Source organism: Peromyscus californicus, unplaced genomic scaffold (assembly GCF_007827085.1).
Source record: "Peromyscus californicus insignis strain IS unplaced genomic scaffold, ASM782708v3 Scaffold_20__1_contigs__length_68692818, whole genome shotgun sequence".
Lineage (NCBI taxonomy): Eukaryota > Metazoa > Chordata > Mammalia > Rodentia > Cricetidae > Peromyscus > Peromyscus californicus.
In genome coordinates this window covers 39,362,632-39,386,374 of record NW_026294503.1, presented here as the reverse complement: position 1 = coordinate 39,386,374, position 23,743 = coordinate 39,362,632, and the positions used below count along the sequence as shown (strand labels likewise).

Below are 23,743 nucleotides of genomic sequence, written 5' to 3'. Positions count from 1 at the left end.
TACTGTGCACTCCTGTCATGGACCAGCAGCCAGGAAAGCTGAGCTACTGTCAAAGGAAACTTACCTCCTTACCCCGTGGTGAACACCTGCCTAGGGCCAGAAATCCTACTTCATGGAGTCCATCAAATTAGGGAGGTCGATAGGGAGCCAACAGCCAGCAAGGAGAACAGAGGTGAAATCCCACGCAAAATGCCAGCATGGGGAGCCTCCAGGAAGGCCTTGGGGCTGGAGTTAGAGATCTGCAAATCCAGAGGCCCTGGGGGGGACCAGAAAGAGCCCGGGGGGGGGGGGGGCTTTCTCATTGGCTGAAGGAAGTACCAGGCAAGTTCTAAACCAAGGGGCTGAGGAATGATTAGACTGAGTCACAGCAGGAGCTGAGTGTAAGGCGAGGGACACAGGAGAGGTGGGTTTTAAGGTTCAGCCAGGTGCAAGCCACAGCATGGTAGGGAGAAGGGGAGCTAGACTCTGAGGCCTGTGCTGGGAATTGCAGGTCAGGACATTCCTTGCTGAGAGCCTAGTGCACACAGACACAGGACAGGGCGCTCTTGACACGTGTGGAGGGATTAAATGAGACCATTGGGAAGGGACACAATGGCCCAGGCTGTCATTAGTGTGGAGCAGATGCGCTTAGCAGCTCCTACTGAATAAAGAGAAATTCACACCATCCTTTCTAGGGAGATGTGGTTGGGCTGGCAGCCTCCAGCCTAAGCTTGTGGTAAAAGCTCCGGCTCCTGCGAAAGGTGTCACTTCTCTGCCCTGCTCTGGCCGAAGAAGGTCATCACGCAACGCAAACCTCATTCAAGAGATGTATGGGGAGGGAAGAATCCAGGAGGGTGGCTGTCCTTAGGGTGAGGTGGCAGTAAACTGAACAGGCTACAGAGCTTATATAGAGTTCCTTGGGGAGGGGCGGGGGGGCGGGGCTTTCCAGGGTGGCTTGGGATTGGTGGGTTTTTGTGCTCGGGGTTTGGTGGGATTTCAATCCCTGTTCCCAAGTCAAAGTCAAGGTGTTTTTCATTGGCCCTTTTCACCCTATATCCAGGACTATCCCAGATCTGACAGGCTGGAACTGGTAGGCCCCTCCTACCGGAACCAGGTCCGGGATCCTGAAGGGTAGGACTCTGCACAAAGACAGGAACTTGCCTATAGGCTGACACATACCTCTGTAGAATAGAAGGCCCCAGGCCATATTGCTGAGAAGTCTGCGCATTGTGCCTGGTCTCATGGTCAAGGCCTCTGCCCCTGAGCCACAAACAGCCTGTGTGTCACTCTGTGCTTACAAGCTTTTCATGGGGCATGGCTGGGGACCCACTGTGAAGTGCCTGTATTTTTGTCAGTGTCCTGTCGCTGTGACAAAATCCCAGAGATACAGAACAAAGAGGAAGAAAAGTTCTAGCTCACCGTTTCAGATGATCAGCTGGTGGTCACTAGGCCCTGTTGCTTTGGGTCTATGGCAACATAATGTGCCATGGTAACAGTATGTGACAGAAAAAGCCTGTTCACCTCATAAGAACATGGAAGCAGAAAGAAAGGGTAGGTTCTCCCCACTCCCTTCAAGGGGACACCAATGAAGTGTCCTTCCACCAAGCCCCACCTCCTAAATGTTCCACCTCCCTATGCCACGGGCTATGACCAAGTTTGTATATGGGTCTTTAGAGAACATTCCAGACCCAACTATTGCCCTGGGTTTACAGAGAAGGGATGGAGTCCAGGGGCACAGACAGCCCTGTCCTGTGCAGGCTGGGGGAATAAAGAGTGGCTACCCCCTGCAGGCTTGCTCATGATCGTGTCTGTGTGGAGGCAAGCATCCATGTGTCTGTTTGTCTGCACCCCTAAATATGGCTGTGTGAAAGAGGAGGCCACAGGGACAGGTGGTGGCCCCAAGACAACGACCTAGACTCAGCCTGTTCTGGGACAGTGCTTTCCTGAAATCCATGTACAGGTGAGATGACCTCAGGATCTATATTCCTTCCCACCACAAGGCTGGGACAATGCTGGCTGTATCTAAAGTCATGTCATTTAGCCAGGCATCGGTGGTGCATGCCTTTAATCCCAGCACTCGGGAGGCAGAGCCAGGCGGATCCCTGTGAGTTTGAGGCCAGCCTGGTCTACAGAGCAAGTTCCAGAACAGGCTCCAAAACTACACAGAGAAACCCTGTATCAAAAAGAAGTTTAAAATAAAATAAAATAAAATCATGTCATTCTTTCACGGAAGACTCAAGTTCAGACCCACTTCATTCCAGGCCTGAGGCCAGCCAGCCAAGGGCCTGAGGAGACAGCCGGGACCCTGCCCTCCACTTTCAGCCTCCACTTGTTGCCTCTGCATCTTTTGACCTCCATCTCTTAACCACATTGGCTGGGCCATCCCATCAAGTCTTGTGTCCCCGGCCATGGCCTTCACAGAAGACCAATGAGATGGTTTCCTTTAGAAAACTATAATCCTAATCCTCTAAGACCAGAACAGAAATTCCTCTGTAGCGCCCCAGAAAGAACTATCCATTTCTTCAACAAGTATACTGTGTTTCGCAAATAGATACTGAGCATAAAGTCTGTGCCCGCTTCACTCCAGGCCGGTTACCTCAGAGGCATCCAAGAACTGAGCCTGGAGGACTCCCAGCTCTCTCCTCCCCTGGGCTCCACCTGGCCTCCACCTTGGTTCCTGTGTACACTACTCCACAGTGACATCTTGTGGTGCTCACCAGTGCTCTGAGGCAAATAGAAAGAGCTAGTGGGCATCCCAGCCTGGCACACAGTAGGTGCTCAACAAAGGAAGGTAGAGAGGAAAGCAGGGCAAGGGGAACTGGAGGGAAGAGAGGTCTCTAGCGGCTTCCCCGGGAGCAGCCTTCCCTTCCTCTCCCCTCCTGTCTGTCCCCCCCTCCCCGCTTCCCCCGGTTGGCTGGGCTCCCTTGTCCTGAGTCAGCGTGCCTTGTGCATGCGCCTGTGTGGCCGTGGGTGGTGGCCGTGGGCTGGGACATTCTCATGCCAAGCAGGCGCTTCTCGCTGTCCTCACCGCCCGCACAGTTCTCGCTGCTGCGGCGTCTGAAAATGTCAACTTCTTATCTCGCCAGAATTTTTCCTGACTTGGAGAATTCAATAAAGCCGCTGAGTAACACTTAAAATAATAATGAAGCCCGGTGTTTCTGCAACTCCCGGCTGGCTCCGCGGCCCGGGCTGCCTTTCCGCCATGATCAATCTTCATTTTCACACCAGGCCAGACAGCTCTGTGGGGTGGGGCTGGCCGGAAGCCCTGGGGAATTGGCAGGCCACCAGGATGCCCAGGCACTCACCTGCTGCTCTGAGCAGTGGTGGGAGGGGAACTCCCAGGTCACACTGAACCTAAACCCCTCTCCCACATCAAGCCATTCTACAACCCTGTGTACCCCACCCACTTCCTACACCTGCTTCCCTGTGCCTGGCCTAATGCTGTTTCCATCCACCCAGTGCTTTCATCAGGGAAACTCCTATCTACTCCTCAAAACCCAGCTCAGGGCTCAGACAGGCCTCACTAGTTCCCCAGTCTTTGGACAAAGCCCTTTGTTCAGAGCAGGTTTGCGGGTGGAACCCCTCAGTGCGTTCCATGCTCGGTCTGCAGAGACAAGAGGCTCACCCAGGATCCAGGGCTGCAGCGGCTGAATCCGGACAAGATGGGGACTGTCTGCTAATACCCAGAAGCCCTTTCAGCCTTCTTATGGTGGAACCCTGCACTGAAGGTGTGTAGCTGATGGATGAGGAGACTGGAAACCAGAAGAGAGAGAGACCTGGGTCCTGACAGAGGTAGCCATGAGCTAGGAGGCCCAGATATCACTGTGGGGACAAGGCAGGTGAGCTCTGGGTCCTGGCTACCCTGCCCCTACTTGGTCAGGTTCACTGACACTTGGAGGAGCCCCACTGTGTTCATGGGTGAGATCAGAGAATAGCTGTCTAATCAGCAGGGTGTGTGGGGTGAGTAGGCAAAGGTAGCCCCAAGCCCCTAATGGAGATCTATGTGAGATTCAACCAACCATGAGCTACAGCTCATCGCTTGCTGCTCTCCAGTCCTTACTCAGTCCCTCAAGAGCCTCGCTGTTTGGTTTGAATATACTCCAATTTGTCAACAGCTTTCTTTTCAGGGGCTCTTACCGGATGTCTGCAAATTGACTCCTGGGCTAATGAGAACCAATTAATCTTCCCTCCTCCCTCCAACCCTGGCCAGTATCAGCATAGCCTATCTCTCAGTGGTCTATTCTTTAGGCATAGAGAAAGACCAGAGCAAAAAGGTCCAGCCTAGAGCAGCCACAGGCCTGGAGTGGGATGAGAGCTCTGTGGGGACCCAAAACCCCACCCATAGCAGAATCTCTCATCCCAGCAAGGAGAGCAAGCCCCAACTGATACCTCAGAGATGTTTTGATATTTCAGTGGGCACTGGAGAACCTTTCAAGGATGTAGGAGAGCCTTGGAGATGGCCCGGATGAGAAGGGGGCCTGCACGGACTGGGAAGGAAGCTCAAAAAGAAAATGGTGGGAAAGGGCTGGGGCTATGTCTCAGCTGAGTGTTTGTTTGGCATTTGCAGAGCACTGGGTTTAATCCTCATCACCCCATAAACCAGAAGGAGTGGTATATACCTGTATTCCTAGCACTTGGATGATGGAGGTGGGAGGCTGAGGAGGATGAAGTCATCCTTTGAAGACACAGCAAGTTCAAGGCCAGCCTGGGCTACATGAAAGCAGGTGTTAGCAAATGACCCACCTAGCACCCACCAAATGGTTGTATGTATGAAGGCCTGGTCACTGGAAGAGCCTTACACACTCATTATCATGGAACCAGGTGGTTTGGGGAGCTAGCCTTTTCCACTGGTGCCCAGAATCCTTCCTGTCTGTCTGTGCTCCTTGCTGTGCTTCAGAGATACACTGCTTTAGAGAGCTGAGTGAGCCAGAGAGAGGCCATTCTAGCTGGATCATTACAGCCATGGCCACCCCACCCATCCTGAGGCTCTCAGGATACGGGGCAATGCTGGCTGTCTCCCCCGCCCATCCACACCTCCAGGTGAGGATTCTGCCTGTCTCAGGGTCTGCAGCCCATTAGCCTCAGTGTGGCAGGATGGTGACTCTGTCCATCCAAGCCTGGACATGGGGGACAGTGGCCTCCCATTTCCCCAGGGGCATGGCTGTACTCAGCCCTTTCTGCTTGTAGAGCTCCAGGCCTCCCAGGCCTGAACCCTGGGCCTGGTGGCTGAGCAGGGTAAACCTTATTGAGCTGCACCCCAGGCAAGGTTCCTGTCTCTCTTGAATCTGATGTGGTATCCAAAAGGATGGGTGATACTAAAGTAAGCCATGGGGAACAAGAGACGCACATGGGTCATGCGCATTCCTCTCCCAGGCTTAGGAGCAAATGCAGACATTAGAGTCTGACATGGCCCAATTCACTCCAAGAACCTGGAGCTTCAGAGGAGTCCCAGGAGGAACTGGAGGTGTCAAAGGCTAGCCTTGCAGTCCCAGGGAGACCTCATGAGTGGGCAGAGGAGATGGAAATGACAGGTAAGGAGAGAGTCTTGCTGGTCGTCAGGGCCTGTGGAACTCAGTCTCCAGTCAGCTTGCACCAGGCACCAGTGCAGAGGATACAGGACAGCCAGGCCCTCACCCACAAGAAGCTCAGGGTCACGTTGGGGTTGGGCATTGATCACCCGATCCCACTAGTCATGTGTGTGTACAGGTAAGAAGTGACATTTATGGTGGGGGTGGTGGCGGGTGAAGGGTGGACTGGGATCCTGGCCTGCAGGTTCCAGGTATGTCTAACCTGATAAAGGAGAAAGTCAAAGTGGACACCAAGCACCGACAATGGCTGTCACGTGACAGGTGGGTCTGAGGGTTTGAAGAAGGCATGCCTGGCAGAGATGCAGCAAAGTTGAGGCAGAAAAGCCTAGAGCACGGAAAAGAACAAAAGGGCTAAGGAGTATGGATAGGAGACTGAATGCTGCAACATGGATCTGGGTCATCACAGCCAGGGACAGACCTGACTTACGGATGGATGAATACCTGCCTGACATCTTAGGGAGACCCCATGGGATCTCCTGTAAGGACTCAGTAGTGACAGAAAAATGGAGCCAAGGGATGTTGTAGATTGGTGTTAGTCACAGCCTGCTCTTCCCAGACAACCAAATACCAACAACAAAAGGCGTGACTCAGAAGCCATGTACCAGTGTCACTGGAAGCTGGCATCTGACTCACCTGGTGGTCCCTCAAAGGCTTGAAAAAGAGAACCATGTGCCCCTCCCCCTCCCTCCACAGCCAGCCCTGCCCCATCATTCAGCCTTTATCTCCAAGTGATATTACCAACGATTACGTGTGTGACGGTCATAGACACCAGTTATTGCTGCCTAATTGGGTCATAATTTTGACAAATGTGTCGTTCTGGAGATCCTGCCTGCAGAAGGATCTAGCAGCCTCGAGGGAGAACAGCCTGCTCCTTACACTCCTGGTCCTTCCTGCTGGCTCCTCCGCTTTCATTATTGTCTTCCAGGTAGAAGCATCAGGTTTCTTGCTGACAGTGGGACCCACCAACCTGCCCTGCCGGGGATGCTGGAGATGTTTGGTCAGTGACTACATGGAGACTCTGGGCCGAGAGGGAAGGAAAGCTCAGAGCTGAATGGATGAGTCCGGGACATCAGCAAGAGTTTGGTGGGAAGAGGAAGGTTCCCACCAAGGGTATCGAAGACCTTCCAGGCCCTCTGCATGCACAAGTCACCCTTTATATAGTCAAAGAATGGCAGATCCAGGCAACAGCTTGTAATGCTCCAATCCTCCCACCTGGGCACAGACAGAAAAGCAGCTGTCCAAGAGAAGGGACAGACAAGAGGACAACCATGAGGAGCCTCACCCCCCAGCCCACAGGATCCTTGTCTAGTCTCTGTGGGCAGCTTAAGCACCCTTAGTAACACCGAGGAAGACAAGGTGCTGACAATCTTGGTCAGTTTAGAATAGATACGGAACTCCCAGGGAGTCTGACATAATGGACCACAGCAGTCCCCAGCCCTCACCGCCCAGTGATGTCGTTACTGTATGGTTGCCATCACCAGCCTCATTAGGATCTAACCTGGGAAAACTCTGTGTCGAAGAAACTTCTGTGCAGATAAAAGTCAAGCAGGAGCTGGGCTTTATGGCACAGGAAGATTGTAAGTCAAGGCCATCATGGAAAACTTAGTGAAAGTCTGTCTCAAAATAAAAGTAAAGCGCCGGGCGGTGGTGGCGCACGCCTTTAATCCCAGCACTCGGGAGGCAGAGCCAGGCGGATCTCTGTGAGTTCGAGGCCAGCCTGGGCTACCAAGTGAGTTCCAGGAAAGGCGCAAAGCTACACAGAGAAACCCTGTCTCGAAAAAACAAAAAAACAAAAATAAATAAATAAATAAATAAATAAATAAATAAAAGTAAAGAAAGAGCTTGGCTTGTATCTCAGTGGAGGCCCTTGTCTATCGGGTGCCAGGACCTAAGTTCAATGTCCAGTACTGCCAGGAAAATAAATAAAAATAAAAGTGAATAAATAATGTATCAAAGCCATTGTCTTGACAGAGGACTCCATTGTACCAAACCCGGGGTAGACCCTGGAGAGAGGCACTTTTCAAACTCCTTTGGTTCTACTTTGTAGTCAGGGACAAGAGGGATTCCATCAAAGCCTTTGGTACCCTATTCAGGGACCTGAAAAACTACCCCTCTCTGGACATCGCGGCCAACCCTGTCTCCCTTCACTGAAGGCTATCTTGGCTTCAGGGCAGCAAGCCGTGAAAATGGGGACGTTGTATACTGCATGGCCAGGAGATAGGACTGTCCCAAGGATTGGGCTCTGGAGTTAAAACCTTCCCAGTATGCACCCCGGCCCTAAGCCCTCTATACTCGTGTGTCCCCGGCAGAGTGGGACGAGGCACTGAGTGCCTGGGAGCATGCAGTGGGTGGTGCTGCGTCGAGGATGCACGCAGAGAGGAGCCTTGCCGTCCACACACCTCTCTCCTACCAAGAGAAACAGAGGGAAAGTTGTTCTAAAAATACTGCTGTGTCGCAGGCTGTGTGGGTAGCTGACTGCCTCCTTCATCTGCATTTAAGGCTGGCTCTGCTCCAGGGGCCCAGGGGGCTGTGGTTCTATTGTCAGCAAGTGCTCCCTACCTACAGCAGTCACAGGGCCTGCTCAGCCTGGGTCCACCATGGCTAGGGTTAACCCCCTCAGGCCAAGGTCCTAGCTCCAGAAACAGCCTCTGCAGTCCGCTGACAGACACTTGTTGAACAACCAGGAAAGCATAACCCCAAATACATGGAAACAGGGTGGGGGTGTGGCCAGTCTCATGGACTGAGAATGGGGAGGGCTGAAGAAGATTCCTTGGGAAAGGAAGAAGAACCCATGCTGCCCGGGAGCCAGTAGCGGGGGGGGGGGGGGGGGGGGGGGGTGTGAGGTGGGGGGGTGAGAATGCAGACTCTTGGGCTGGAAGAGGGATGTTCCTAAGAAAAGACAAGCAGGGAATGAAAACCCCTGCTCCAGGCCTCACTCTGGTTCACCGTAACGGTCAACTTCATAATGATGCGCAGCTCCAGCCCACCTCATCTTCTCCCCTAAAGTCACTGTGACCACTGAGTGGCCCACCCATACCTTGGAGCCCAACGTCCTTCTGTTGCCTGAAACAATGATACAACTCTACATCTCTACAATGCCAAAGGGTGGCCCATCCTTGCCAGTGTCAGGAGCCAATCAGGTGACAAGGCCTGGTGAGCCAGCCCCAAGGAGATGCCGATAAGTCTCTGGACACAGAGATCATGTTCGAGGTGAGATTTCTTAAGAGGACCAGGAAGAATAAATTCTGTTACAGGATTTTCTTTCGCAGTTTCCCCTGAGTTGAATAGCAACTGCCGGCATGGGGCTGGTGTTATAAATAGAAGAGCTTTCAGGGCTGGGAGGCCTGGGGACTGCCTGCCACCCCCTCACTTTGCAGGTGGATTTCCTTTGTCACCCTGGGCTGCTGCCACATAGGGCTGAGAGGGAGGCAGGACAGAAATGCCATAACCCCTAAAACCAGTGGCACCAAGCTACAGGGTGCTGTCAGGTGTCAGAAAGCCCTGCCTCTGAAGAACACCCCCACCTCCACACACACACAGACAGTCCTCCTTTCTTTTGCAAATACTGAAGAAATTGCTAGAATATGGCAGGCAATATGAGGAGGAAGGGGAGAGAGGGGAGGGAAGGAAAGAGTGTAGAACTTAGGGAATGAGAGAGGCAGATGGGGGTGGAGGAGGGAGGGAGGGAGGAAGGAAGGAAGGGAGGAAAGAAGGGATTGAGGGAGAGAGACCTCTGTTGTCAGGGGGCTTTACAAGGGAAGCTAATGATGTTCTCATGACCCTGGGTTCTGTAATGCAGACCTGGAATAGCTGGAGTCAAGTAGGGTGCAAACCCTCCCAGAGTACCAGGACAAAGGACCTAGAGAGACAGAGGACAGAGCTCAATGGCTCTTGGCTGAGAAAGCACCTGCAGGAGCAGAGGATCTGATCACAAAGGTGAGAGGTAAGAGGTCACAGGGGACTTTCCTGCCTAATCCAAGGGACTCAGGGCAGTCCTCAGAACCCTGTATGTGTGTGTGTGTGTGTGTGTGTGTGTGTGTGTGTGTGTGTGTGTAGGGGGATGGTAACGGTGCCAAGAAGACATTTTAGAAACATGGTGTAGGCCCTCTGGGAAGGAGAAGAAAGTGGGCCACAAGCAAGCTGGGACATGGGAGTAAATCAGAAATAGTCTTAAACTGTCTGCCAGCGACAGAAGCAGAAACGGCCTGTGTTTGTAGGGAAATACACATTGTCCAGCATGTCGGAGGCCGCATTTTTCTCTAGTCTGCATGATGGCTTTGCACCACCTCTCGAGGCCCACAAGGACACACACATCCTGCACTGGCGGATGGGGTCCTAGGCCAGGCCAGGGCAGACATCAGAGCAGTGTCTGGGACTCGGGTTCTTTCCAGCATTTCTTTGTCAGGTTCTAAGCCTCAAGATGGGATTCAGAACAGTCCCATCTGTACCCAGGGGACCAGCAACACCCAGAATAGACAGCTATCTCCGGGCTGGGTGCAGGAGCCCAGGCTGAGTACTAATTCTGCCTTGGAACCTCAGATGGGCCAAGACCTTGTGCTCTGGGAACTGCCCTTTACATCGTATCCTGAAGTGGCTCCTGCTTTTGCCGAGGGACCCAGTGCTGACTATCCTCGCTATGATGATGCCCTCCCCAGAGCCAGGCTCTCCTTGCCCAGAGCAGCTACATTTTCCCTTGGCCCCATCATCCTCTAGACCCCAGCACTGCAGGGGGAATGCCTGCCTCGGTCTGCCTGAGGAGCTGGCCTTGACGTTCCTGCCTGCCTGCCCTGGGAAGAAGCCTGACCGAAGAGTGTGGCGTGTATGCCACAGTGGGCACAGCAGTGCCCAGCAATCCTGTCCCTGTGGAATGGAACCTAGGGGATGGATGACACCCTTCTAGGCCATCCCAACAGCTCGACAAGCATTGGGAGATGCGAGTCTTGGAGGTTCCGGTGGCTCAGAGGCCTGGGCAGGAAGGAGAAGACTACAGAGAGCAGGAACTCTCCTTCCAGAGCACAGGCAGGTTCCCTCAATGCCTGTCTGCCCTGACCGGAGTCTGCAGGGGGTGGGGTCCCTGGGCTGGTGCAGGCTCCTCTGAAGTCGTGACAGTGATTCGGGCTTACTCTCCACGTGAAGGACAAAGGCAGTCTGTGAAGGACAGGCCATGGGGTGGGAGGTCACAGCAACTAGCCTTTCCTTAGGAATCTTGGGTGCTCAGAGATCCCCTGGGGGTGCTTAAGTCTTCGGACTATCATGAGAGAGGCGCTGGGGAGAGGGATTTGCAAGAAGGGGAAGAAGCCACTAGACTGTTTGACAGCCTGTGGTTTGGAAGGAGCCTGCTCCACCATTCCCTGTAGCCCCAGGCTAGCAGCCTGCCCCTCCCTGCTGCTGTTCAGCCTTCATCTGCTCTTCTCTCTCTCTCTCTCTCTCTCTCTCTCTCTCTCTCTCTCTCTCTCTCTCTCTCTCTCTCTCTCTCTCTCTCTCATGCTTGCTTGCTCTCTCTCTCTCTTACTCTCTTTCTCTTACCTACTCTCTCCTCACTACTCCCCTCTCACACACACACACCTCTTTATTCCCCTTCTTCTCCTCCTTTCCAGCCCCCCCCCAACTGCTCTAGCGAGGGAAGAATGAGCCCCTGAAATGTCCCTGGCATCTACTTTGGGCAGGGATATGTCCTGGTGAGGAGTGGGTTTCCAGCCCTGGCCTGACCATACTCCCTACACATTATCAGGCCTGGAGCAGAAACTGACCATGATCCTAACCAGCACAGAGGTCTCTATGATACCTAGAACTCTAAGATGACCTTCTTCATCCCTGTATAGGATATTCCTTCCTGTTGTCTTTCCCTTGCTTGGGTAGCACCTTCAGGGTTGGGAGCCTGAGAGAGACACATAGAAATTTTACAGTTACTTAAAGCCTAGCTAGTGTGGGTTTGAGATGAGCTAAAGACTCCTTTTTTTTTTTTAAGAAAAGCTGCCTTTCCTGAACCCAGAGCACTTTCCTTGGGGAAGCAAGCCACTCCACACCACCTCACAGCAGCTCACCCATCTGAACAAAGGCCCCAACTCCAGCCTGTGGGAATGGCCAAGTGTCAACTGGGCGCTGCATTGAATGTTACTTGTCATGCTCCACAGCCTCTGATACCCTCTCCTTCTGAGCACATGGCTCTGCTGCATGTCTAGCCTCCCTAGATAGCCACACCACCTGGGTCACTCAGTGAGTCTAAAAGGCCATAGATGGAGCTGCCCCCAGACGCAGTCACGGGAACCTTCCACGCTGTAGAAATCGTTTTTAAAATATAAGAAAGGATGACAGGAGGTAAGTGTAAATGGAAGTTTCTGTCCCACCAGCAACTCCCAAATACCCAGCAGCCACTTCCCAAATAACTCGGAGGCTTAATATTATTTATAAATGCTCAGCCAGTAGCTCAGGCTTATTACTCACTAGCTCTTACACTTAAACTAACCCACAATTCTTATCTCTGTTTAGCCACATGACTTGGTACTTTTTCTCAGTATGACATTCTCATCTTGCTTCCTCTGTGTCTGACTGATGACTCCTGACTCTGCCCTTCCCCTTTCCCAGCATTCTTAATTTGGTCGCCCCACCTATACTTCCTGCCTGGCTATTGGCCAATCAGCATTTTATTAAACCAATTCAAGTGACAAATGTTTACAGTATACAAGAGGATTATTCTACAGCAGGTAAGAAGACAAGGGTAGCCAAGACAGGTAGGTGGCTCCCTGCCCCAGAAAACACTCAGAGGTGAGATGTGTGCAGCTGTTCTCTGTCCCCTGGGAAAGGGGACTGCCTGTGGCATGAGTGAGCTGCTCCTCTGAAGCTTTTGTGGTTAGGGATCCTTGATGTCAGCTCTGACCTCAGAATCCCCATGACTGCCCAGGGTATCAGAACTGTGATCCCATTTGAAGGTGAATTGTTTAAGGCTCCAGCGAGTAAGATGCTTGCCTAAGGCCCCACAGCTACCACATAGCAAGTAGGAGTGAGCCCTACATAGGGCTTCTGGCATCTTAACCTTGTGTCTAATCTTCAGATGAGTAGGGCAGGAATGACCACTGGTGCAGCATCACCCGTGGATTTAGGACTGGCCAGGTGCTGAGGGACTCTCAGGCTCCTGTGCCTGCCACTCCTACTGTTTGTACCACCCTGGAGGGAAAAGCAGGGAGAGAGCATCATCCTGCTCAGTGTAGATGACCACAGCTTCCCTAAGATGTGTCCAGATCACAGACTACCATTGTGATGAGAGGACCTGCCCTGTGATGGTGTTGGGCCATGCAGGTCACGCTTGCTCCCAACGTGGGTCGCTTGGCTGCAGAAGATTTAATTACAGGTAGGAAGTTCCCCATGAGGACATGGGATCATCAAAATTCAGGAGAAAGGGAAACTTCCTGGTCCAGAATCAGCGACCACCATGAGGGTTTGAGTCTGAAATGTCATCTGTAGACTCAAGGGTTGACAACTGATGGGATGTTGATGGAGATTGGACTGTGGGGGTCCTGACCTCAATGTGTTAACCTCATGATGGCTGCATTTTTAGGTGGCATTATTGAGAAAGAGATGGCTGTAACTCTGGGGAGGGGCCTGGTTGGAGGTTGTAGCTCACCGGGGTGTGCCCTGGAATGGTGTCTTGTTCTTGGTTCCTCTTTTCTCACTCTACTTCATGGCCACCACAAAGTGAACAGCTTTCCTTGACCACACTCTTCCTTCACAATGACACTCCACCTTACCACAGATTAACCATGCCAGCTAACCATGGACTAAAACCATGAGCCAAAGTTAAGTCTTTCCCCCTCCAGGGTCATTTGCTCAAATAGTTTGTCGTAGAGACAACGACCAATCACCATACCAGCCTCCCACCCCGTGTGACTGGCTGCCCCAGCATCCCCCAACTATTAATAGGCAGTTGGGAGGCAGCAGTGTGGCCACATGCAGCCAGCTCAGAAGGCCTGGCTGGGTATGATCAAGTGGCAGAAGCCATGCCCCTGATCAAACCAGGTGCCAGGGATTGCTGAGGGCAACTTAGCTTCCAGCAGGCCATGAGCCACATCTGCAGAGGGGTGGCCTGAGATGCGGCGGCCATTCTGGCATGCCCTGTGGCCTCCAGCTGGCCCTTGAATTGTTCAGTAATTCCACAATCGCCCAGGCTCCTCTAAGCATCCCTGGGTCCTTCCTAGATCCTGAGTGCCAAGTGGAAGATCCACCGGAGGCCAGTCACCATGGAGCACGTGAACACCCCCTCGGAAGGCAGGAAGGATGGGGCAATTCTGTGATTTCTCACCCAAACCAGGACATGACCAGTAATTAAGCTGGGACCAGGGACACAGAGGGGACATCTAAAGACCCTGCATATGTGACAGTCAGAGACTAAAGGTCAGAATAGCTGCTGTGTTGTTAATGTGAAATCTGGGTCTCCCCCAAGGTTGGTGCCTGGAAGAGATGTCTTCGCACAAATACCTCTCAAGCTTGTAATTTGTGTCTACAGTTCAGCACGTGCCCCTGTGAAGGCAACCAGGGTCCCTGGTGGCTAACACCTCCTTGCCTGCACGGATTTATTAGGCATGTTCACACCTACCTCCAACCACATACCTGACGAGGGGTCCCTGGGCTGGGAGAACACAAAGGCGGGGTACTCTCAGCAAGCCTGACTTCTCCTGTCATTTATTTTTCATGGCTTACTAATCGTGGTGTAGCCCCCAGGTCATGCACCAATCATCCACCACAAAACATTTCTCTTGTGCTTTGCGAGGCTTTTGCAAAATATGTCTGTCTGGCAAGGCAAAGCAATTCAGGTACGGAGAAATGTGGGAAATAGGAGTAAATAAAACTATACCTACACCCACCAGGCAAAAGACAGCCAAACCCAATGCTGAAGGCAGGGCCTTCCATTATTTTTAATGCACTTTGTTTCATTGCCTTTTTTAATATGGTGTGATGTCTTTATTCTGCATAGCTAGAATTGGATCATATTATATTACCTATTAGCTTCCTCCTTTTCACTCCCTGGGAGCATTCCTTTGCACACTCCTCACAAACGTTATTTTTTTAATGGCTGTAATATTCTCTCAAGTGGGTAGACCACCGTTTACTTAAACATCCCCCCACGTTCAAACACTTAGGTTGGTTCTAATTATTTTGCTGCAAATACATATTTTTGTATTTCAGATTGCTTTCTTGGGACGGCATCCTGGCAATTATCTCACTGGCCTCCGGGAGCGTCTCCGCAAGTGTGACATGGGTTGACAATTGTCTGCTTGCCCCTGGGGGTCCCTGCCCTCCTTCCGTGCCACCTTGAGCACACAGCTCACAGCCCCACCTCACATGTCAGCCATTGCCACACTTTAATGCCTGTTCCCCCGCGAGCTCCAGACTCGGTGCTTTGTCCAAATGTGTACCTTTATTGCCAGTGAGGGGAGCACTTCTCCGTGTTAGTTTCCTAATTACATTTGTGGTTCCTGTGGGCTGGGTCGCCGTGTACTTGGGCCAGTAATCTATTTGGGGTTGTGAGTGTTACTTGGGACTTCTTATAAACTTGTTACACACTAAAGCTATCAACCCTTCGAAAGCCTTTGCTGGCAGCTTTTCTCACCCCCGTGAGAATTGCTTGTCACGTGCCTCCTCTTCCGGACTGCAGAAGTTCCTGCTCGTCTGCTATCCTTTCCCTTTGTACTGGTGTCTCCTGCTTGTCTGGCTGTAAAGTGCCCTCTTTTTCCTTTTTTATTACATTTTATTTACTCACTGTATGCGTATGTGGGGGTGGACGGGCACATATGCCATGGTGCCCGTGTGGAGGTCTTAGGGCAACTTGAAGAAGCCAGTTCTCTCCTCCTCTGTGCGGATTCTGGAGATTAAACCCATGTCGCCAGCCTTGACAGCAAGCACCTTTACCTGCCGAGCCATCTGCTGGCCCTGCCCTCTTCCCCTGAAGTCTTGATGCTCTGATCCCTTTGGTGCCAGGATTCCAGATTCTGGAATGGGTCTTGAGAATACCAAATCAGGGACCCACTTGGTACGTGAAAGCTATCTGCTTTCAGCTCCGGCCTGTGAGGGGCACTGTGACCTGGACCACCTTTGCAGAGGGTTGGAGAGTGGATAGCTCCTGGAATGGAACACAGAATGCCCAATGACTGTCCCTAGGGACCTTGCTTCTCCAGACATCTTTCCTCCATTTTTGCTTTAAATCCAAGGTTCCTAAGCAAGGACTGGTTACTTCCCCTAACCTCAAGGAACTGATAACGTTTGTCACAGAGGGGGTTTTACTGGCCTCTGGGATAAAGGCCAGGGACTACTTGATATCTAGAGTGGTTATTTTCTCATTCCTGTAACCAAATACTGGACAAGAAGCAACTTAAGGAAGGAAGGGTGTATTTTGCCCAATGGTTAGATAGAACAGCCCATCACAGTAGAAGTTCATGGTCCACAGTACTAGGAGACTTAGTCATAACTCACTCACATATCTGCATCAGAAGTGGGCCAGTCTTTAATCCTCAAGTCCCACCCCCAGTGACCCTCCCCCAGCCAGACTCTACTTCCTAGAGGTTCCACAGTCAATAAAAACATTGCCCCTAGCTGGGGAGCAAGTGTTCAAACACACGATCCTGTGGCATTTCATATTTAACCCATAACATCCTGCCCTGCACAAAATGCAGGCCACTCCAACCCAAGGACAAAGGCCCATGCAGCTCAAAGCGCCAGCAATCTTTTTCATTTGTGGGGTAGGTGTTTTGCTTTGTTTTGGTTGGTTGGTTGGTTTGGTTTGGTTTTTGTTATTCACTTGAGACACAGTCTCATCTCTCCCACGATCACCTCAGATTTCCTGTGTAGTCAAGGATGACCTTGATCCTCCTGTCTCCACCTCCCAAGTGCTTGGGATTACAGGAGTGTGGTGCTGGGGATGGAGGACAGGGCTTTAAACATGTTAGGCAAGTATTCTACCAAGTGAGCCACATGCTTCTGCCAGCCATAGTCCTGAAACTGAGAAATGATGCTACTTTAAGCTGAGCAGAAGCTTCCTGGTGCAACCAAAAATGATGCAGAATTAGTAAGGAGCTGGTGTGTGTGTGTGTCTGAGGCATCTGGTTCTCTTCTGATCTCCATCCTTTCTTGAAGACACGGTTTAGCAGGAGCACATACAGTCAAAGACTATTACAGATTCCCTTGCATAGGTATAGCCACGTGATGAGTGATTCTTGCAAATGGTTTGTAAGCTGACTCTGGAGGGCTTGGGAGCCCCAACAAGCAGTCAGAGGACACTCTCAACTCTTTCTCTCCCGTTGTGGCCCAGAAGGCCTTTGTTGGGGCTGCAGCAGATCTTCTGCTCTGTGAAGAGGCTTTGGAAATGGAAGCCATGTTTGGCACACCAATGCCAAAGGACTGAGGTCCTGCAGCCCCTGTGCCACAGAGCCAACAAGCCAGGTCTGGCCAGCTGGCACAGACCCTTTAAAAAGGAAGAAGGGAACAAGCCTGCCTGGTGCTTCATGGCCCAGGTAGTTAGATCCACGATGATGAGCAAATATGTGGTGGAGAAATGGGGGGAAAAGGAGAAGTGGCGTGGTTTGTGTGTTGTGGAAAGAGGCAGAACTGAAGATTTGAAGGCCATGAGGAACAGGCTGATGTGGGTGACCTCGGCTGCCGCCTGGGGCCATGTGATGTTCCAGCTTGTGCTGATGCCGAGAGCCATGTTTGGGTCTGTGGCCCTATGTAGCTGTGTTGATGTCTGTGGCCTGTGTTACCACCAATGGCCTTATGGATGCCCGGGATCTGGGCTGCCACCTGAGGCCATGTTGGTGTCCAAGGGCCATGCTGCTGCCAGGGTCGTACTGATCTGAGTGGACTGCACTGCCACCCAAGGCTATGATGATGTCCAGGCCTGAGCTGTGGCCAAGGGTCATGTCTGGGTATGTGGTCCTACTGTAGCCAGGGTCTGTGTTAATGTCTGTGGCCCATGTTACCACTGGGGGCCGTGCACGTGCCTGTGGTCTGGACTGCCTCCTGAAGCCAAGCTGATGTCCAAGGTCTGTACTAAGCTGGTCCTGCACCTTGCTAGATGCTACAGAGGGGAAAGAGTTGGCTCCGCCAATCACAGGAGGGCCAGCCCTGGTGGTGAGCACTGGAAAACTGGCTCCTGTGACCTGGGCATGGGAGAGTTGGCCCCACCCCCCATGAGTGGCCACAGAAGGAGAGCTGGCCCCACCACTCATGGGAGAGCTGTCCCTGCCCCTCATGGTAGAGCTGCCTCCAATGGCATGGGTGCAGAAGAGCTGGCTCGGTGGCCTGGGCACAGGAGAGCTTGTCATGCCCCTCTCCAGCCCTGGGAGGTGGTTCTGGTGGAAGCCTGGACTGTCCAACTCAGCTGCCACATCCAGGGCTTTGAGTTGGTCCACTCTAACGTCTACCCCATCTATGACTGCTGGAGCATGAAGGGACTGGTCTTGAGGGAACTGTAGCTACGGGATCTCCGTGACTCAGGGCAACTGTAGAATATTTGAGAGGAGTTTCAGTGAGGGTCCAGTATTGATAGTGTAGCAGAAGCCAGATGCCTTGAACCTAACCAACAACTCATTACACAATGGATGTCTGCAAGTAAAACTGTTTGGAGAAAAGGATCTACTGTGTGACACACCACAGTTCCCAATACCACTACGACAAAGGAATATGTGATGGAGAGGCGGGAAAGATGGAGGAGCAAAGTGGTTTTGGTTTTTGTTTGTTTGTTTTATGTATTTATTTGTTTGTTTGTTTGTTTCCAGGGAGGGGTTACAAGGATAGAGGGCTGACATGGAAGGACTAGGAAATGAATGGAATTGGGGTGTATGATATGAAATTCCCAAAGAATCAATAAGAAAAAATATTAAAAAAAAAAGAAGGCGGAGGGGCCTTCCATTCATTTATACCTCTGCTGATCTGAGTCTGTGTTCTGCCACTGAGTTTAACTGCTGCAAAAAGAGAAGCAGGAAATGTTTACCAAGTTTCTTTATTAAAAAAAAAAAAAAAAACCCAACACGACATTAGCAGGATTAAATAGAGTAAAATGTGCAAACCGCCTAGCTGGTCATGATACACAGCAGGCACCCACAGCGAGCTAACTGGGCCATTGTGAACCCTGCCCTGTGGCAGGCACCCTGGCACACAACTTACACCCCGTGTCTCAGCCTCTCTTCGAGAAGCCGTTCCATGGCCCCTGTTAGAGACACCGCAAGTGGCACACAGGCACTACCTGCCGCATTCACAGTCACACTGCCAGGGCAGCACAGGCCACGCCTCTGTATTGTATTTACACCTAACAGATGCCAAAGGCCCCGCATTTGGGGAAGGTTTAGAATATGTCGGCCATAGACCGAATTCCCTGCTGTGGTGGTTGGCTTGCTTTATCCCGTGCCTTTAGCTTTTTGTTGTAGCTCAGTATGGCTGCTTCAGCTCCAGCTAGCGTGTCTCCATTCTAGAATGCATCTCCAACCTTAATAGGTATTTCTTGTGGTACCTGAGTTTTCATAAGGGGGCCTGAGACACGAAGAAGCTAAAGGACCTGTCCAGCATCACACACTGAGCGGCAGAGCGGGGACTCGAACCTAAGAGTATGGACTATCAGAGTCTATGCATTTCTCAGCCAAACTGGCCCCACAATCAATGCCACTCAGGAAGGTGGGGGCACAGGAAACACATACTACAGACGTGTACTGAGACACAGTCACATTGACTCACTCCAACCCATGCCTACTCATTGCGCAGAAAAGGAAATAGAATCTCCAAGAGGTCCGAAAACCTGCCTGAAGCCACCAGCCAGGAAAATGTCGGGAACAGATTATGAAACAGTGGACCCCTTCTACCACACCCTATGCTCAGCAACCACGGTTGTCTCACCCCCAAATTGTCCCAGCTGTCACCTTGGCCCTGAGCTCCCTCCCATCAACATGATGCTTTAGCTGACCAGGGTCCAGAAGAGCCTATCTCTTGAAGGCCACCTATCCTTATCCTGACCTCAAGCAGGACTGTAGTGCCAGGGGAGAGTGGGACCTCTGATCTCTTTGGGATCCTCCCACCACAACAGGCCTGGATGGTGGCCCTGTGTGTGTTGAAGCCATAAGATAAACTCATTTTTCTTTTGCTGGGGTCCAGGAAGAGAACCTCTTTGCAGGGTGGGCAGTGCCATCCTACAGGATCCCAGGCTGCAGAATTGGGGGAGGAAGGTAGCTGAGCACCAGCGTTCATCTCCCTCTGTTCCCTGGTCCTCCCAGATGTGAGTCAGCATCCCTGTGTTCCTGCTCCCCCGGCTGAGAACTTTCTCTGCCAGGATGAACCTTACCTCCTGAACTGTGAGCTAAAATATAATCCTCGCCCATTCAAGTTGTTTCTACACAAGTATGTGGTCACACCGAGGAGAAAAGTCACTAACGCAGAGAGCTTCCTGAAGAAGGTGACATGTGGCTCCTGCCTGTAAGGACAGCAGGCTGAGGTCTCAAAGCTCTGGTCCCAGTCCTGGGCTCCTAGGCTTCCTGCGTGGGATGGGCCTGTGCATGGAACTGGCCTGAGGACTGGTTCAGGCCTGGTAGGTAGGTGCCATCACTTGAAGTGCTCACTGGGGTTGTTAACTCCTAAAGAGGGCATAAAACTGACTTATGAGCTGAAATCAGGTGTTCAGACATAAACACGCCATGGCCTATGATTGATTTGACTGGGTAAATAGCTTTTATAATTGGTATGTTTTTTTATTAAATTGTAAAGCCTGCATATTTATATAGGGGTGGGGACTGAGACCAGCATGTTGGCACCCTCCATCCCTCACTGGCTCCCTGCTGGCTGAGACTCAGGACCACAACATATCTTTCTGCTGACTGGACCCCTGAGACCTGGGGGACCTGGGAAGAAGACAGGGAAGGATCATGGTCCCTCAATTGTATGTTCCGGTCCATCCTAGACACTGGAATGGCTCTCAGGAGGCCTAGGGAGAGCAAAAGGAGGGACAGAAGGGCTTCTTTTCCTGATGGACACCTAAAACGTCAGATCCGCAGATGCAGGAGGCATGACTCCACCTGCCTCTTCTGTACCTGCAAGATCGGGCTACAGACCAGGATGGGAACACCACCAGGTCACTGGAGTTTTGGCAGAAGTTTGATTTCAGGGCCCCTGGAATGTCTAGGCCCTCATTAGAGTAGTGAGTAGTGAGCAAGGGTAGTAAGATCCATAGTCCCCATGTGTGTCCTAAGCAGAGAATTATGGCCTCAGTTTCCCCATCTATAAAGTAGGTCAATGATCTGCCTCTCAGGGTGTCAGAACTGTGAGTGGAAGGTATGAAGAGGAAGTCAAGTCCTCAGTCTTCTCAGCTGCCTGCTTTGGTATCTGGTTTCCAGCCAGCAACCTGAACTGGAATGTACAGACCCTGTGGGCAAGGAGCTCATTCTCTCACTGGAAGTGGTGTGCTCTGTACTGAGTCCCAAAGACAAGGAAAGGCAACTTAGCCAGACTCACACTGCACATAGATCCTTAGCTTCCAGGCTGCAGAGGATCGAGGCTGACAGGTTCAGAGCTAGTTCAGTGTGCTCAGTGTGTGTGGCCAGGATCAGGGACCAGTATGTGAGCATGGACAGAGTTCGGTGTGTGACCAGGGCCACACGCATTTAGTGAACAGAGTTGAGACTCAATGTTAAATTGTGGTGTTTTAAATGAGAATGGCACCCGTAGGCTCATGTGTTTGAATGCATGGTCCCCAGTTGGTACAACTGTTGGGGAAGGATTAGGAGACATGGCCTTTTGGAGGAAGTGTGTCATTGGGGTTGGCTTTGAGAAGTTTCAAAAGACTTAAGCCGTTCCCCATGTCTCTCTATCTCTCTACCTTCTACTTCCATATCAAAATGTGGGGTCTCTGTTGCCATGTCTTTTCTCCACTACTATGGATTCTAACCCTCTGAAACTGTAAGCCCAATTAGACACTTTCTTTTATAAGTTGCTGTGCTGGCTAGTTTTATGTCAACTTGACACAAGATATAGTCATCTGAGAGGAAGGACCCTCAAGTGAGAAAATGCCCCCACAGGCTCCAACTACAGGTATGCCTATAGGCATTTTCTTAATTAGCGATTGATGTTGGAGGGCCCAGCCCTTTGTGGGTGGGACCACCCCTGAGCTAGTGGATCTGGGTTCTATAAGAAATCAGGCTGAGCAAGCTAAAGTGAGCAAGCCAGAGGTAGGACCCCTATGTGGCCTCTGCATCAGCTCCTGCCTCCAGGCTCCTGCTTTTTCTGAGTTCCTGCCCTGACTTTCTTTGATGATGGAATATGATGTGGAAGTATAAGCCAAATAAACCCTTTCCTCCCCAATTTGCTCTTGGTCTTGGTGTTTCATCACAGCAACAGAAACGTAATTAAGACAATAGCCAGGATAAGGAATAAGCTTGTGCTAGGTCTCAAGATAAAGTCTACAGTGTTCCCAGGCTCAGGACCAAGATCAGGGTTCAGTGTGGAGCAGAATCAAGGGCCTCTGCATGACGAGGATCAGGGCTCAGCTTATAAACCTGTGGAGCTCCATTCCCTACACTTGTCTCTTTGTTCTCTTGAGGCATTTGAGGGACAAGGGTTGAGAGGCAGGCTGCTGTTTGAGCCCCTCCAGAGCAGGTGACCTAGGTCAGACCCCCCTTGTGCTGATACTCAGGCAGGGATGTGGGGATAGATCTGGCTCTCCTACTTCCTCCTTATCCATTCTCTGTCTAAGCTTCAGCAAATTCCCCTAAGCTGGGCTGAGCCTCTGCTGCTCATGGGAGCTTTCCATCTGAGGTTACAGCTGAGGCTCAGCCTGGCTCCCACCTCCCTGTCTGGCCTGTAGATAACACTGGAGACGGGGAAAGGGTCCTTTGGCTGGCACCGAAACTGACCTGATGAGGCATTGGTTCCCTGTTAAAGGGCTTTCTTCCTTCCTCACCTGCCAGCAGGCCGTGGTTGGGGGAGATGGAACTCAGCTGCCCCAGCCTGGCCCACAGCAGGGAGGGGAAGCGTAATCAGTGGCCACTCTCAGCATCCAGTGTGAATTGACGTCCAGCCGCTGTGTTCTGCAGACCCTGTGGGCCTGGCTATCTTTAGTCTCTGGTGGTCCCTGTAGTCTGTGCTTCCATTGTCCCTGTAGATGGGGAGAGGAAGCGGACTCGGCAGAGCCAAGGCACTGCCCTGCCTGTGCCCCACAAATGGCAAATTGAAGCTGGACCCTGAATTCTGAGCCTGTTTTCTTGGGGTCTAGGCAGAGGAAAGAAACTTGACAGTGGGTCCTATGGGTATCTCTATCAGTCCTGAAGTCCCCCAAGGAGTGTGGATGTCAAGTCAGGATCTCAGGGACTTGGGGGATAGGGACAGGCCAAGCTGCAGCCGGTTTTATCTAGATCAGCTCTGGCTGACATCCCGCCCTCTCCTTGCTGTGCTGGGTACCACCATCCAAATTCTCAGTCTTGAGCTGCACACTTGGCCAGCTGCTTGGCTACCCATAGCCACTGGGCCACTCGCCCTTGATCAGGGTCTGACCTTTTCCTAAGACCCTTTCCAAGATGTCTTCAGATACACGATTTTGATCGGGGGGCACTGCTCTTTCTACATAAATGTCATTGAATGATTTGTCATCTGTCACCAAGTTCTGTTACTTCACATGGAGCCAGCATGAGGGTATTTTCCACACTGAGGGTAGCTCTCTCTCTGCTAGATGGTAGCCAATCCAAGGCTACTGGGGGGCTGCAGGGAAAATGGGTCAGGGTGCTATGTCTGTGGTGGTCTGACTAGGAATGGCCCCCACAGGCTCATAGACTGAATGTTTGGTCATTAGGGAGTGGCACTATTTGACAGGAATTAGGAGGTGTGGCCTTGTTGAAGTAGGTGTGGCTTTACTGGAGGAAGTGTGTCACTGGAGTGGGGTTTAGGGTTTCAAATGCTCAAGCCAGACCTAGTGTCTTTCTCTCTACTTGCTGTCTGCTGATCCAGATGTCAAACTCTCGACCTACCTCTCCAGCACCATGTCTACCTGTGCGCTGGCATGCTTCCCACAGTGACAATAACGGACTAAACCTCTGAAACTGTAAGCCAGTCCCAATTAAATGTTTTCCTTCATAAGAGTTGTTATGGTCATGGTGCCTCTTCACAGCAACAGAACCTTGACTAAGACAATGTCCAAGGCCTACTACCCTCAGATGGAA

At 51.7% G+C, this 23,743-nt stretch overlaps 1 long non-coding RNA gene across 2 annotated transcripts; it reads left to right on the top strand.

Moving 5' to 3' along the window:
* Nucleotides 1-8,495: 8,495 nt before the first annotated feature.
* Nucleotides 8,496-18,488, top strand: LOC128116601 (uncharacterized). Of its 2 annotated transcripts, XR_008220536.1 has the most exons (4): nt 8,496-8,777; nt 9,367-9,510; nt 13,760-13,955; nt 14,748-18,488. It is a non-coding gene; the product is annotated as an uncharacterized LOC128116601 (long non-coding RNA). The 2 variants fall into 2 exon arrangements; XR_008220537.1 differs by lacking the exon at nt 8,496-8,777 and having other exon boundaries at nt 9,305-9,510.
* The last annotated feature ends 5,255 nt before the right edge of the window (nt 18,489-23,743 follow it).